The sequence below is a fragment of the Lissotriton helveticus genome, chromosome 6, assembly GCF_964261635.1.
Source record: "Lissotriton helveticus chromosome 6, aLisHel1.1, whole genome shotgun sequence".
NCBI lineage: Eukaryota > Metazoa > Chordata > Amphibia > Caudata > Salamandridae > Lissotriton > Lissotriton helveticus.
In genome coordinates, this window is record NC_136067.1 from 1,677,521,877 (window position 1) to 1,677,535,488 (window position 13,612).

The 13,612-nt window shown below is 45.1% G+C and overlaps 1 protein-coding gene across 2 annotated transcripts in view; it reads left to right on the forward strand.

The window, feature by feature from the left end:
* Positions 1-13,612, forward strand: part of PLCB4 (phospholipase C beta 4) — a 1,076,851-nt gene that overhangs the window by 114,107 nt on the left and 949,132 nt on the right. For both annotated transcript variants that reach the window (XM_078649526.1, XM_078649527.1), the window contains exon 2: positions 2,998-3,062. The gene's annotated coding sequence lies outside the window, so the exon portion shown is untranslated. The remainder of the gene's footprint in view (positions 1-2,997; positions 3,063-13,612) is intronic.

Genomic DNA, 13,612 nt, shown 5'->3' on the forward strand with positions numbered 1-13,612 from the left:
TGAGCAGTGCAACCTCGAGCAGAACAGAAGCTTCACTGATGCTTCATGGATGGAACCATTGCAAAGACCTGCATTGCCTCCGCAGACCTCAAAACTGTACCCGTGGCGCATTCACTGCAAATTTCTTCTCATCTCTAATCGCCGGCAGCATTGATGCCGACAACGGACTCTGCATTGCAGTCTTGTACATCCTCGGTACCGACGCATTGCCCCCAATGCATACAGCATCCTTGTTACCAGAATTCGCATCGCAAGCCCCATTGACAGGATCCTCAACCACGACACCACAGGACCTCACATCGCAGTCTTGCCACATCCTGGAACCAACTCATTGCTTCCAATGTACTGTTCATCTTCAATGCGGATCTTCGCAACTCTCTGCAACAAGGATATAATGTACTTTGTTCAGCAGGCCTAACTGGGTCCCTGTAGCTGGCTTTTGCTCCATCGCAGTTGGCCTGAACTTGTGACTGTGTCCCAGTCCGGAGCTACCAGATATCCACAGTTTGTGCTTTATGCTTTTTACCTCTATTTTCACTAAAATCTTTACAAATTCATAACTCTGGTTGCACTGATTGGACTTTGTTGTTTTGGTCTTTTTGTATTTATTAAAAATTATTCCATTTTCTAAATATGTTGTAGGCTCTTTTTGTGGAGTGGTTTCAATGTTTTAGTTTTGAAGTGTTGTGCAAATACTTTACATATTGACTCTGAGTTAAGCTTGGCTGCTTTGTGCCAAGCTACCAACGGGGTGAGCCCAGGTTTATTTTGGGATCTGCAGTTGCCTTACCCTGACAAGAATTGTGGTTGCTGCTTGACCAGGCCTTACACCTCAGTCAAACAACAACCCATTCTTTTACAAAAACCAGTAACCGGATACGACACTCGACATGAAGTTAGTTGCCATTTGCAAAGTCGTTGGTGGTGGGATGCCTAAAGGGGGCGGGCAGTAGTTTAGGGGACCATTGGATGCCCCTCTTGATGCCATTCCTTGCATGCTGTATTTGTTTTATTTAAACATAGCCACTTTCCGTTTGAGGGAAATATATTGATGGAGGTCTTCAATCCCACACAAGCCTCCACCTTGCAGTCACCTATTTTCAGGGGTTTGCAAAATGCCTCCTTCTGCATATAAGAGGCAGAAGGTTTGCAAAATGGTGAGAACGTGCATTTTATGATGCAATCGATTAGTTCAACTGCCACATCGTAAAATGAAGAGCAGGTTACAAACTAGTCAGTGTGCAAAAAAATAAATAGGCTGATCTACGACCTGAACTATATACATCAAGCCATCAAAGTAGTTAGAATTTTAGCTGTATTGTATGCTTTTCAAATATTTAGGATGGAGTTTTTCTCCATGGTCAACTGTTTTATTGCCTCTCATCTTATTTATTAATTATATTTATTGTATGGAGTGCTGACCTAGTCCCAGCCACGGAAGTGCCATGTAATTTTACAAGAGAAGTGAGGGATAAAAGATAAAAACCAGTGCTCGAAATGTGTTGGTAAACCAGGCAAAGTTCTAAAGGTGTAGCCTTTTCCATTACCCCTGGGAAGAGAGAAGAGGATTTTAAGAAGGTGTTCATTCCTCATGCCCATCTCGAGCTACCGAAAACAGCCGAAGGTGGACAGTCTCCAACTGGGCAAGCACGAGCCAGGTAGTGGCTCGCGTGCCAATTAAAGTGAAAATGGATTCACCATATACCTGCGAGCACATTTTAGCTCAGCTTTTCTTGCGACTTTGAAACTTGCTTGGATGTTAGAGATCTTTTTTCTCACTGCAATTTTAAATGGGAAACATCCATTACAACGCAGTCCTTCCATCGCACTGCTTTTACAACGCAGCTGTTACAACGCAACTGCCTTTACATCACATTCCATTACAACGCATGCCATTACAACGCATGTCACTAGAGCACATACCATTACAACGCATACCATTACAACGCATTATAAGGTAAGTAATAGAGATTTTTTTAGTTTTAGGGTGGGTATGGGTTTTGCGGTAGATGGGAAAAGTAATTTTTACCCCTACACTATCCAACACTTACCCTTTACACTCACTGGAGTGGGAATAGTAATTTTTACCCCTACACTATCCAACACTGACCCTACTGTTTTCCTAAAAGTATTATGCATTGTAATGGTAGTTTTTAAAAATGCGTTGTAATGGCATGACTTGTAAAATCATGCGATGTAATGGTATTTGCGAAGTAAAAACCGAGTTGTAAAAGCATGAGCTGTAAATGTTTGCGTTGTAACATCATATATTCTTAAAAAGGGGCGCAAAACTGTCTATTTTATGGAAAAAAACACAAATAAAATCAAGTAACCGCGTTAATTACCCAAAGGTTTGTGAGATAAAATAGGTGCAACTTCTCACACATCTACCGACTTTATAGTTCAATGTTTTTTTTTGTTTCCTTCTTTTTTATAACCGCTTGTGGTTGTGTTCTTTCAGGTGCACAGAGACAGTAGAAGTATCATTTTTTTTAACCTCAGACCATAGGCGTGCGCTTTCTGTTTCTGCGGTCATGTGCGCCCAGGAAAGCCGTTTGGAAATAGGATACTGTTGTTTGTTCCTTTGCTTAACGCTGCCAAAAGACTCTTTATCAGCTTTTGAAGTTGCCCGTTAATGAGTAGGCCTTTGTGAGTGACTTGAGGCTTTGCAGAGCACGCTTTGAGCATGTTTCGCAGGGCTGTGCCTTACAGTGCCCTTTATGGAGCTGCAGATCCGACCTGCAGGGGCTTCCTGGTGTCACTTCGATGGTGGATGGTATTTTATTTTGATAATTGGAGAAATAAGAATTCGATTCTCGTTTGCTTGGCCTGCTTAGAATGACTCGGAGCGCTATTTCCCCTAATCAGAACTGACACTCGTGCTCTTTAAACGCTGTGACGGAGCTGTTCCTGAGTTGTACTTTGCCAAGAAGTAGATCGATGTGTCAGCTGGTGCCTTCCTGTTGTTAAGCAAGTCTATTGGTTTTTTATTTTTAGGGGATGAAATGGAATCTTCATAATGAAAACCGCTGAGGACTAATTTTTAACAAGCAGAAGAAAAGGTAAGTTCTTATTGTGCGCATTGCCTGCAGGAATGGCACCCTTTGTTAATTATGTTGTTATATGTGGCTCGCATGGAGATTCTCTATCGTTTGTTTCAGTTTGTGAACGTCATAACTCCTTACTGTGGCATCGCAACAGCTGATAACAAAACTGGTTGTCAAGTGTTGTGATGTCATAAAGGCCTTTCAAGCCAGGTGACTGGGTGGTCTGAGAGCCTGTTAGCACAGCGCTGCTTGTCTGCTTTGACTGAAAAGGAGCTGGAGGGGGAAAGAAGGCAGGGAGGGTAATGGGTTTTGTTTAACCGCTTAACCGCAGCGGCAATTCCGCCGCGGCGGTTTAGTGGAGTGGGCGGGGCCACGTCAGCCAACGGGCGTGCGCAGCACTGCGGAGGTAGTGCTTGCGATGGCCGACGAACGCATGGAAGGGGTTAAGGATCGAAGGTAAGGTATTTATTTTTCACATTTGCGTCAGGGAGGAGAGGGCAAGTGATGTATAGCTCTCCCATTATCCTCTGTCCCTGTGCAGTAGGTGAAGGTAGCGGTAGGTGATTTTGGGGGCCATCCATAACATAAAATTATAGAGGGGTAAAAAGTGAATTACGGGAATGTTTTTCACCTCGGGGTTCTGAGTAACATCATAGACAACTCAAGCTTCACTCTCACTGTCTCGGTGACTTTCCTCAGAAACCCCTCGGTGAAAAACATCCCCATAGTTCACTGTTCATCTGTAATTATATATATCCAAACTCAAAACTGTATTTTGTATGAGGGTATTCCCACATCTAGTCATATCATCCTGTAGTGAGCAGATGCCTCAGATTTCCCTGGCAGTCCTGGTTTTCAGTTGACTGACCATGCATTTTCCTGCTGTTCTGTAATTTAAACGCATGCTCCAGCTTTGAATAGCAGGTCTGGTGAGCGTGCACATTAAAATATCAAACTGTAGTGCACTGTCAGTTTTCCAGTGGCCCTCACTATTTACTTTAGAGCAGGGACTGAATTTAATTGTTGTGAAGGTTCCCCTGCTGTGCTACATCATTATTAATGCAGCACAGCAGGACATAAAGATGGACGAATCTTCATCCGAGGGGTCGCCAGCCTCCCTCTTGGCTTCATCACAGATTGTAATAGGGAGGGAGTAGGTTATATAATCAAAACATTTTTTTTACGACTTTCATTTAACAAGTAAGAGGTTGGTCCAATTTTAATGCTTTATTTTTTTGTGTAAAGAAAGTGACCATGCATGCTTTCAATTGCGTGTTGTGGAAACTTTTAAAAATGTCCATCACCTTCCACTCCTCTCCCTCGCAGGGACATATTGAGGCTCATTCGGGCCTAGTTCTGTACTTTGCTTTCCTGCTGTTTGCTGTTCCCTTTTACCTTTATAAAAGCACGACTACAAGTCCCAGGGTGCAGAAATACAGCCAGAATGAACTGCACGAGGGGCAATTTGAGATGTCTGTAATGTGTTCCTTCAGCTAGACAACGCTTTCTGCAATGGAACAAAGGACACAGCGTCTACAATTGTGTTTTTGTTGTGCCTATCTCACCTAAAGACTGTCACAAGGTTGGAGGGTGTGTCAGTGTGGTTCTTCCAGTTCATGGCCAATGTCAAAATTAGTCCTACCTCTATGCCTATTTTCGACCTCAGTTTTTGATTTTGAACATCTGGTCACCTTAAATTATTGATTTGCAGGTGCAAAATGACAAAATGTGGCCATAAAAAGAGTCTTGTGACAGAGACACTGATAGACAGACATTTCGTGATAATTTAATCAACGTCACTGACCTTAAGCCAAAGGAATAAGTGTTTGCAAGATGGGGTCTGACGTGAGCATGGCTGTAGGAATAGCTTAAATCTGTGAGGAAGGATTGACTGATCACACGGGACAGCATCCTTCTTTGCCTTTCCTAACAGCCACTAGGCAGCAGAAACACATGTTAACATCAAATATAGCATGGATGGGGCGATTCTGGTCTAGAACGGGCCGCACATATCATTTATAACAATTTGCTTTCCTCTGAACGACTGCTTATTGGTCTGCAAAGGTAAAACCACAACCCGAATGCCACTGTTGCACACCCATCCTTAAAAGTATGTAATATGAAGCAACAAGGGTCACACTGTACTTCCAACGAGAACTATTGCACATAAACTCTGAAAATGATACTTGGGGAGCAGTGTTCAATTGGAGTGTAACAAAAGGTTCGGCTGGCTGTGCAGATATGCTATTAATGGAAATATATTTTACGTTGTTTGCATAATTGCATTTAATTAATTACTGGAGTAAGCCCACCTCCAGTGCTTAATTTGAGCTGGTGGTTTCCGGTGCTTAGCACCGGCATTTAATCATCAACACCAACACTTTTCATGAGCACCAGTTAAGGACACATTCACTTATGGGGAGATTAAGTGATTTGCCCAGAATCACAGGATGTTGAGCCGCCTGTGAGACTCAAACTTAGTTCTACGGCTCCGAAGTTGGCAGCTCTGTCCATTAGGCCACATCCGGACCCAACTTTCACGGTTAGCAGTTGGTTATGTTTTATGCTGTGCTAACAGGATAAACGGGCTGGTGCAAACTGCCTCCTGACGAGAGCCCCAGCTCTTATCACCAGAACTAGGCACAGTGGTGAACCAGTCTGAAGGCAAGACCTATGGGCTGAGTGGAGAGGATTGGCATCGCATAAAAATACAACTAAGGAGATGTTTCCCGTGGGGTCCGAAATATGGCAGTGGAAACCACTATGTGATTATTTTATTTGGTAATGTGTGCACATGCAATGTTGAGGTTCCGTTTTAGAGCATTGGTCACATATTGGATTATGACTTGGTGGTATTTTCTAGACACAAGGATCAATGCTTTATAAAGAGGCACGAATTATTATTTAAAGAAACACTATTTCCGATCCTCGTCACTAGATGAATGAACAGGTGTTAAAAGTGACCTGTCGGCATAGGGTTGTTAGTAGTCACATTGCTTTTTAAATATGCATTAACATTACACAACTGGTGGCAAGTAATTTACTCTACAATATTTAAGAGAATCTCTTCTCTTTGCTTTGGTATATGGGAAATAGATTTAGGACTATTAGTTCCAGCATTGTCCTTCATATATATTTTGATTGGGTACCCCTCAACTGTCCTTCACATATCTCGTGCAGTCATCTTGAGATGTTGAAGCCCTGATCTCAGTTTGCCAAGAAAGAAAAGTAGTGTAACCAGCAACCTCCATTTCTTCACCATAGAAGTCATGGTGGATTGGACGATGTTATTATTGGTAGACAAGTCGGGAAATGTTGCTTCTACTACTCTGAAAGGTGTCCCAAATTCATTCAATATGCCTAAATATTCCTTCAAAAAGCTGAAAAAGATTTATATTTGGTTGTAGAGTTAGTTTACCAATGTCAGCCTTTCTATACTGTAAACCATGTGAGTCATGGTTGTCTGACATGGTCCTTTGATTTGATGCTGGGAGTTTACCATGAGGGCCAACCACCAGGTTTGATCCTATACACATTTCAGTCATTACTCGGCACATATTTCCATGCAATAGACCTTAGAAAAGGTTACACTCTCATCCATCCATTCATAGTGTGCCCATCTGTCTATGCATCCATCCATTCATCCACCCATCTCTATTGCAACTCGATGTAGTTGAAATATATTTCTTTTCTACATTTCACATTAAATTAACTCTGTAAAGGGAAGTAGATCACAAGTTATTGACCAAATTCAACAGGCTTATTAATATCAGCTACATTCACACTACTCCTGGACTACCTTATCATAACCATGCCCACATCAAAGGCTTGGGGATGGTGCCTCTTAAAAGCCGGGATCCGTTGATTTTTCCTTCCCTGCTTCCTCAGATAAACCACCAGAAGGAAATTAACCCCTTGGCTGCTGCCGTCGGCCAACGGTCGTCGCGTGCACTACCTTGGTAGTGCTGCGAACGTCCGTTGGCCGACGGTGCCCCTCCTGTTTTTCGAACGTTCAGCACTGGAGCTGAACGTTCGACGCAGCCAAGGTGTTAAAGGTTCTCTATTTAGCCAGCATTAAATCGTTTCTACTCAATTTCTCCTCCACAGGTCAATCAACCATTAGCCTAGGCATACTATTCACTAAATTGTGATGCCGTACAGACCATATAGTGCCAAAAACCATGGGCACTCTACTAACCGCTGTAGTAGAATTAGCTGATAGAACTTGAAATCCCTCCCTGGGCCCGCATGCTCTTGCACCACCCATCCTAGGCATTATCCAGTCCTCTGGTCACCAACACAATGACATGCTCTTCAACAATTCTGACCAATAGGAGTCAGTAAAGCATGGGGTTACTGGAACATGGATTTGCACAACACAATTGTTAACATTGTTTTTCAATGGCACCAATTGACAATGAACATCACTCACAGCTGCATTCAAATATGGATATTGTGATGATGTAAACCTCTTTACTTTGAGCAAAAAGCACAGGGAAACTGTGCTCCACTAAAACCTTTTTTAACACTGACAGCATGAGAACTACCAACATTGCCCTTCTCAATGCCAGATTCATCATCAACCGTGCGAGCAATATTTAGGCCAATCTTAGTGACAGCTTTCTGCATTTTGATGCTGTCCTTGAGACATGTTTCCATAATAAAACCACAATAAGCGTCAGACCTAAGCTTTCATAAAGGTAGCAGAGATAGTGATGTCACACTAATCTTCTCTGATTCTTCTTATAGAATCATCAGGTGACCATATGCTCACTCATTTGAGCATCTTCTGAAAAAATATGCTACCAGTCCCATCACCATTTTATTTTGCTCTGTCATTCTGCTATGCTACCCATCAAATGAAGTACTCTCAATTTTTCATAGGCATCTACTATACTTTTCCAAGTTGTCTTCATTGGTGGCTTAAATATCTATTTGAATATACCCTGCTTTGATTATGCCCAGTTAACTGTTGCTCACATAGACAAGTGTGGCTTTTCCTAGTTTGTCAAAGTCTGACAAGTTTTAACTGAACAGAATGGACTTGTATTTCAATTTTACTCTCAATCTCGTTATCATTAGCCACTGGTCTCTTTCATCTAGTCATATTCTCATTAATTTCCCCAATAAATATGAGCTTGAATCCCACCCTAAACCAAGGGGTGTAACTGAGGCCCCGGCGGCCCCAAGCCTTCAGGGGTCCACCAACTCTTCATGAAGGCCCCATTCAGCCCTAGGCCAATGAATAACTGAGATTTTGGAGCCTTTGGGCCCCTGTGCATTCTGCAGGGGGGGGGGGCAACATTTAGCATTACTCCACTGTCTATACCAGTCGCTGAGAGGTGGCTATTCACTATAACACTGAACTTTCCCACAGACACGACATTGAACCCCCTCAACCACCACACATAAAAAGTAGCAGTACACCAGGAATCACTAAAGCAGGAGCTACAGTCACAGCAAAGCTATGCTAAAAAGTCAGTTAGACTTCTGAGTGTAAAGGGGGGCGGGGATCAACCATTTGCGTTCTCCCACCTAGGTCTCTGCACAAGGACACAACAATCTGTCCTCTACAAGGAATGTAGTCTCCTTACCAATGCTTAATGCAAGTGTGCATTTGCACGCTTCAACACCAATAAGTGGGAGGGGGTGTTCAACCTGCAGGATTGAGAGGTCGTTCCCTCGGCAGGGCACTGGCAAGTGTTTGCCACAGCCCCCTCCACTCGGTGTTGTCCTTTTACCTCTTCCTGATCCTGATATCCCCTGGCCAACCAAATGAGGAGGGGGCGCATGGGTAAGCAGGAGTCCTTGCCGTGGAACTCTAAATGCACACTAGGGCCCAGAACACCAGGGTGAACTGGGTGCAGCATCGAGGGGCCAGCATGTACGCAGGTTTTTATGGGGCTCGGTAAACAGTGCAAGTCCGCTGGGCAACAAATAGCAGCAGAGTTCCATAGTGGTCATGCTTTGAGGTCAGATCCTGGTGTCTGCCAACCATGTTCACTGTTTTCCCTTGCCAGAGTTGAACAAAGGGGGCGCCATGAAGCGGGTCTTGCTGGGAGTGCAGCTCTGCAACCACTGGACAACTCGTAGACTCAGTCTGCAGGGAGTTGGAGCTTACTGTGCGCTGACAATCCCTATAACTCTCCGAGACTAGGGAGTAGATGTCAACTTAGCTGAAGACCCAAAATGAAGCTATCCAAGCTTGAGCTTTCGGCGGTGGGGAGAGCTCACAAGAAGTCCTTGCAGTACCGCTCCGCCTCAGGTCTCACACTGTAGAGATTGTGGATTTCCACAAGCTTTAGCATGGATCATGCTATTTGGTGTTTCATATGGGGCCAGGGGCTTCCTCTGTACCATGAGATGCACGGGTTCTATTGAAGCACACATGGTAGGACTCCTCTTGCTCTGACCTATGCTTCCATGTCAGTAACACTTGAGGACAAAAGGTCTCCTGAACGAGGCTCAGAATACAAACACCGAGTCGGTGTTCTACATTTTATGCCTACTTCAGGCAATCTTCAGAAGTGAGCAAAGAGTAACCCATAAACTCTCTGGGATCCCAATATGAGTACCTTAGAAGAGAGTGCGTAATTTCATAGCTTTCTTTGATGAAACTGAATGAAATTCTATAATAAAAGTGCAACATTTTATGAAATTATGTGATATTGCAATTATTGAGAAAAATACAGTTTTCCAATACTTTGCATTACATTTTTCAGTGAGCATGAACTTTGCGGAAAAAAGTTTCACAAGATTACAGCAAGAAAATGGTTTCAGCATCAAGTTCTTACCATCAAGACATCTTTTTTCTTCATGAACGAGTGTCCCACTAGAAAATACTGTGCAAAACAAATTTCATGAATTTTGTGTAACGCAAAATTCAGGAATTACGTGAACTTCCCTGGCATAATTAAAGTTTCACAGAGGCTTGTTATTGAATCAAAACCTCCTGGTACCTTGTAAGTCCCCCTTAAAGACTGCCAGACACAAGAACACACTAAGTGCGTGGCAGGTAGTATCACTTCTCTTTCAACTCTATGTCATTCGAAACGCAAGACGTACGCATGCTAGAAATCAAACCCAAACCCTGCGACGTAGAAGCCTTGTTTTGAAGATTTGCAGGTGTGGGCGGGATTGCCTTCCGGGTTGCATTCTGAAAAGGGGGATTTCCTCTGTAAATTTGAGCTTCTCACCAAGACACTTTGAATTTTAGGCTCTGTGGCGTTGTAATTTGATGTCAGAAGGGGGTTGTGGTCAGTTTGGAATGGTTGAATATTACCTGTTTGGCAAGTCTTGAGACTTTTCTAGGCATTCATAAAAGGATCATTTCAGTAGGCTAACATTCTGAGGGCTATGATGTCGATTAGAGTTTCAGCAAAATAAATAGTAGTAGGGAAACAAACAATCTGGCAGAGAGTGAAAAGATTGAATGGGTTGATGGAATAGGTTGCAGTGATTACTGAAGTGTTAATGGTGGATATATGCACAGTGCCAGTAATAGTGAACCCTAAGGTGTCTGAGCAATGAAGAAGGCCAATGATCCCCTCATTATCACATGAGTATGCAGTATTATATGTACAGCACATATTTTAGGGGACTCTTTGTATGCCATGGTTTTATCTTAAGAAGCCCTGTTTAAGCAAAATCATCTGAAATGGAAAACCCTTCCATTTGATGAACTTTTTTCGAACCCATTCCACAAGAGCAATGCACATTTTGCGGTGCCCTTCTAGGAGGGGCATTCAACTCTTTGTTTTTATCCTTTCAGGTCAATAATTCAAACATCCAAAACCATACAAAAAGAAGACCTTTTTAGTCGATACATATAATGGTCCGGGACCGATCAAAGATCTATCTTTGCAGAATAAAAGGTTACTTTACGTTTACCATTGGTCTTGGGTTTGACTCAGATGAGCCGAAAAGCTGGAATCAATCCGTGGCTTGTTCATTAAAATTAAAATAGGAGGGTGTTTTGATAGACTGTCTTTTTCATATTTGTCGTAACGTAACTTGGTGGCCAGAAACAAATCCATATTTTGATTATTTTAAAAACTGACAAGATCCATCCGAGGCTGGTGATGTAGGAAGGCAATAGAGAGAGAGGTAGGGCTTAAGTTCCAGGTCCTGGTCAGGAGGCCACCTCCGCTTGTACAGCCCATTGCTTCTGTCAGCACTGCCAGTTACAGTAACAACGCTACTAATTACTGCCACACTCCTACAAGGGGGAGGATTCTTACAACTCTAGGACCCCAAAGCTAAAAGAAATGCTTTGGTGGCAGGTATTAGTCATTCTTAATGTATATTTAATTATTAAAGAACTGTTAATGTGCTTGACTCTAAACTAAACAAACAGTGCCACCATGTGGCAGACTATCATAAGTCCTAGTGCTCGTAATTAAGTGCCCGTGCTGAACACCGGAAACCACTGGCTCAAATTTAGCATTACTCTCTCTCTCGAGGGAGGACTAGTCCAAAATTAGTATGCTGTAGCCGCTCCTGGAGGGAGTGCTGATGGGCGGTGACGCAGGGCAGGGGAGGGGCCGGGTGGGCGGGTAGTAAACTATAAAATATGGTCGAATGGAGGTAAGTATACTAATAAATAAATAAAATGAATTTCATTGCGCTCGTGGCATCGCATTTGTTTTATTTATTTGTACACTTACCTCCGTTCAGCCATAATCCGGAGTTTACTACACCCCACCCTGTCCCTTCCCCACCCTGTGTCACCGCCCAGCAGCACTCCCTCCAGGAGCCGCTACTGTATAGTGTATCTGAAAGAGACATGTTAGTGATAGATTCCTTACCTTTGAATATCCCCAGGCGTCAGACTGGATCTGGAAAGTTTTTTGTCAGCAGTACCCCTGCGCGTCGGTAGGTGGCGTTGTGCGGCTCCCCGTACGTCGCTGGCATCGTAAGCACTGAGATGACTTCAGGGAGACTACTTAGGCACCACCCATGCGTGCTGACGTCAGTTTTTTATTTTTTTGCAGAGTTTTATATAGCGCGAACTAGACCCGAATCGGGTATCAAAGCACTTTACATAGCACCAGTTACATTACATGAGGACACACATTAATTTTTGTTCTTTCTTTTTCCCCGCCAGCAAGAACAGATCCGGTTAGAGCGCGTATCCTAGTCACTTTTGGACAAACTTTTTTTTGGGACTTTTTGTTTCTACTTCTTTTTGAGACTTGACTCCTGGTGCCACGTAGGGATGCCTGGGTTTAAATCCTGTGGGGCCGGCCGCCGTACGATTTCAGTGGCCGACTCCCATGGCGTCTGTCTCTACTGTCTGGAGCGCGACCATGACTCCCGGCCATGTTCCGACTGTCTGGCTATGGCTCCGAAGGCTTTGCAGAAGCGGTCCAGAAAGCTGCTGGAAGCCCGGTAGTCGTCTCCGTGCCGTTCAAGGTCCAGGGGTCGCTCGAGGGACCGACCGCGGAGCTATCATCATCGCCCCTTGGGGTCCAAGTCTTCACTCTCGGAATCGGGTAAGAGACATCACAAGAAAAAGTCGAAGAAGTGCGTACGCTCTCTGACCTCCCCCGTCGGTCTCCGGACACGGACAAGGGGGCCAGGGGTCCTTTCCCCACGGCTCTGTTGGAGCCTGAGAGTCCCGCGGCCTACCCGTCCTACCCGGTCCGTCAGCGACTCTGGCCCAGGTGCAAGAGTTTCTTGCCGCCATGGACCGCCTTTTCAGGCCTAGGGCTCCCGCCGACGTGCCTTCGGGCCCTGCGGTCCCTATTGAGAGCTCTTGCTTGCCACCAGCTCTGCCTGCGCCACTGCCGCCGGCACCAGCAGCTCTAGCCCCGGCGCCGCATGGTCCTCCACTGGCAGCTCCGGCCCTGGCGCCCCCTGCAGCTCCATTCCCGGCGCCGCGATGGGTTCCATTCATCCCACCTCTGCCCTTGCCTGAGTTTCTGGGCAATTTTGCTCCGGCTTGGGACCCTAATAGGGACATGGAGTTGGACCGGCTCCGACCTGCGCCGTTGGAGCATTTTTTTTTCCCTGTGCCTCCCCCGCTGCTGCATCCTGTGCCTTGGGCCGTGGAGGAGGGGGATGACTTGGAGAGGTCGGAGGACCCTTTTGCACGGCAGTGCGAGTCCGAGCATGAGTGGGTGGAGGATGCAGGTGGCCTTGATCTCTTCTCTGAGCCTGGGTTTGGCTGCGGTCCACAGGGTTTTCGTTGGATGTCCAGAGTTCCCTCATGGACATTCTTTTTGATGGTACTCGCCTGTTTGGCGATAAGGCAGACAGTGTGTTGGAGCATTTCAAGGACTTTCGGGCTACAGCAAAGTCCTTGGGTCTCTCCACCACACGCCCGGCCTCGTCTACCTTTCGTTCCTTTCATGGCCACGGAAGAGGCGCCCCTACACATTCGTTCAGCCAGAGGCATGCGCAGAACCAACCTCACCACGGGCGTGGTGGCCGCCGTGGCGGCACAGGGGGCCAGCGTGCGGGTCAGTCCACCTCCGCTCCCGCAGCATCCTTCTTAAAGCCTTCCTAGTCCAAGGTTTAGGGTGCACCCCACGCCGGTGGGCGGCTGTTTTGAACATCACCTC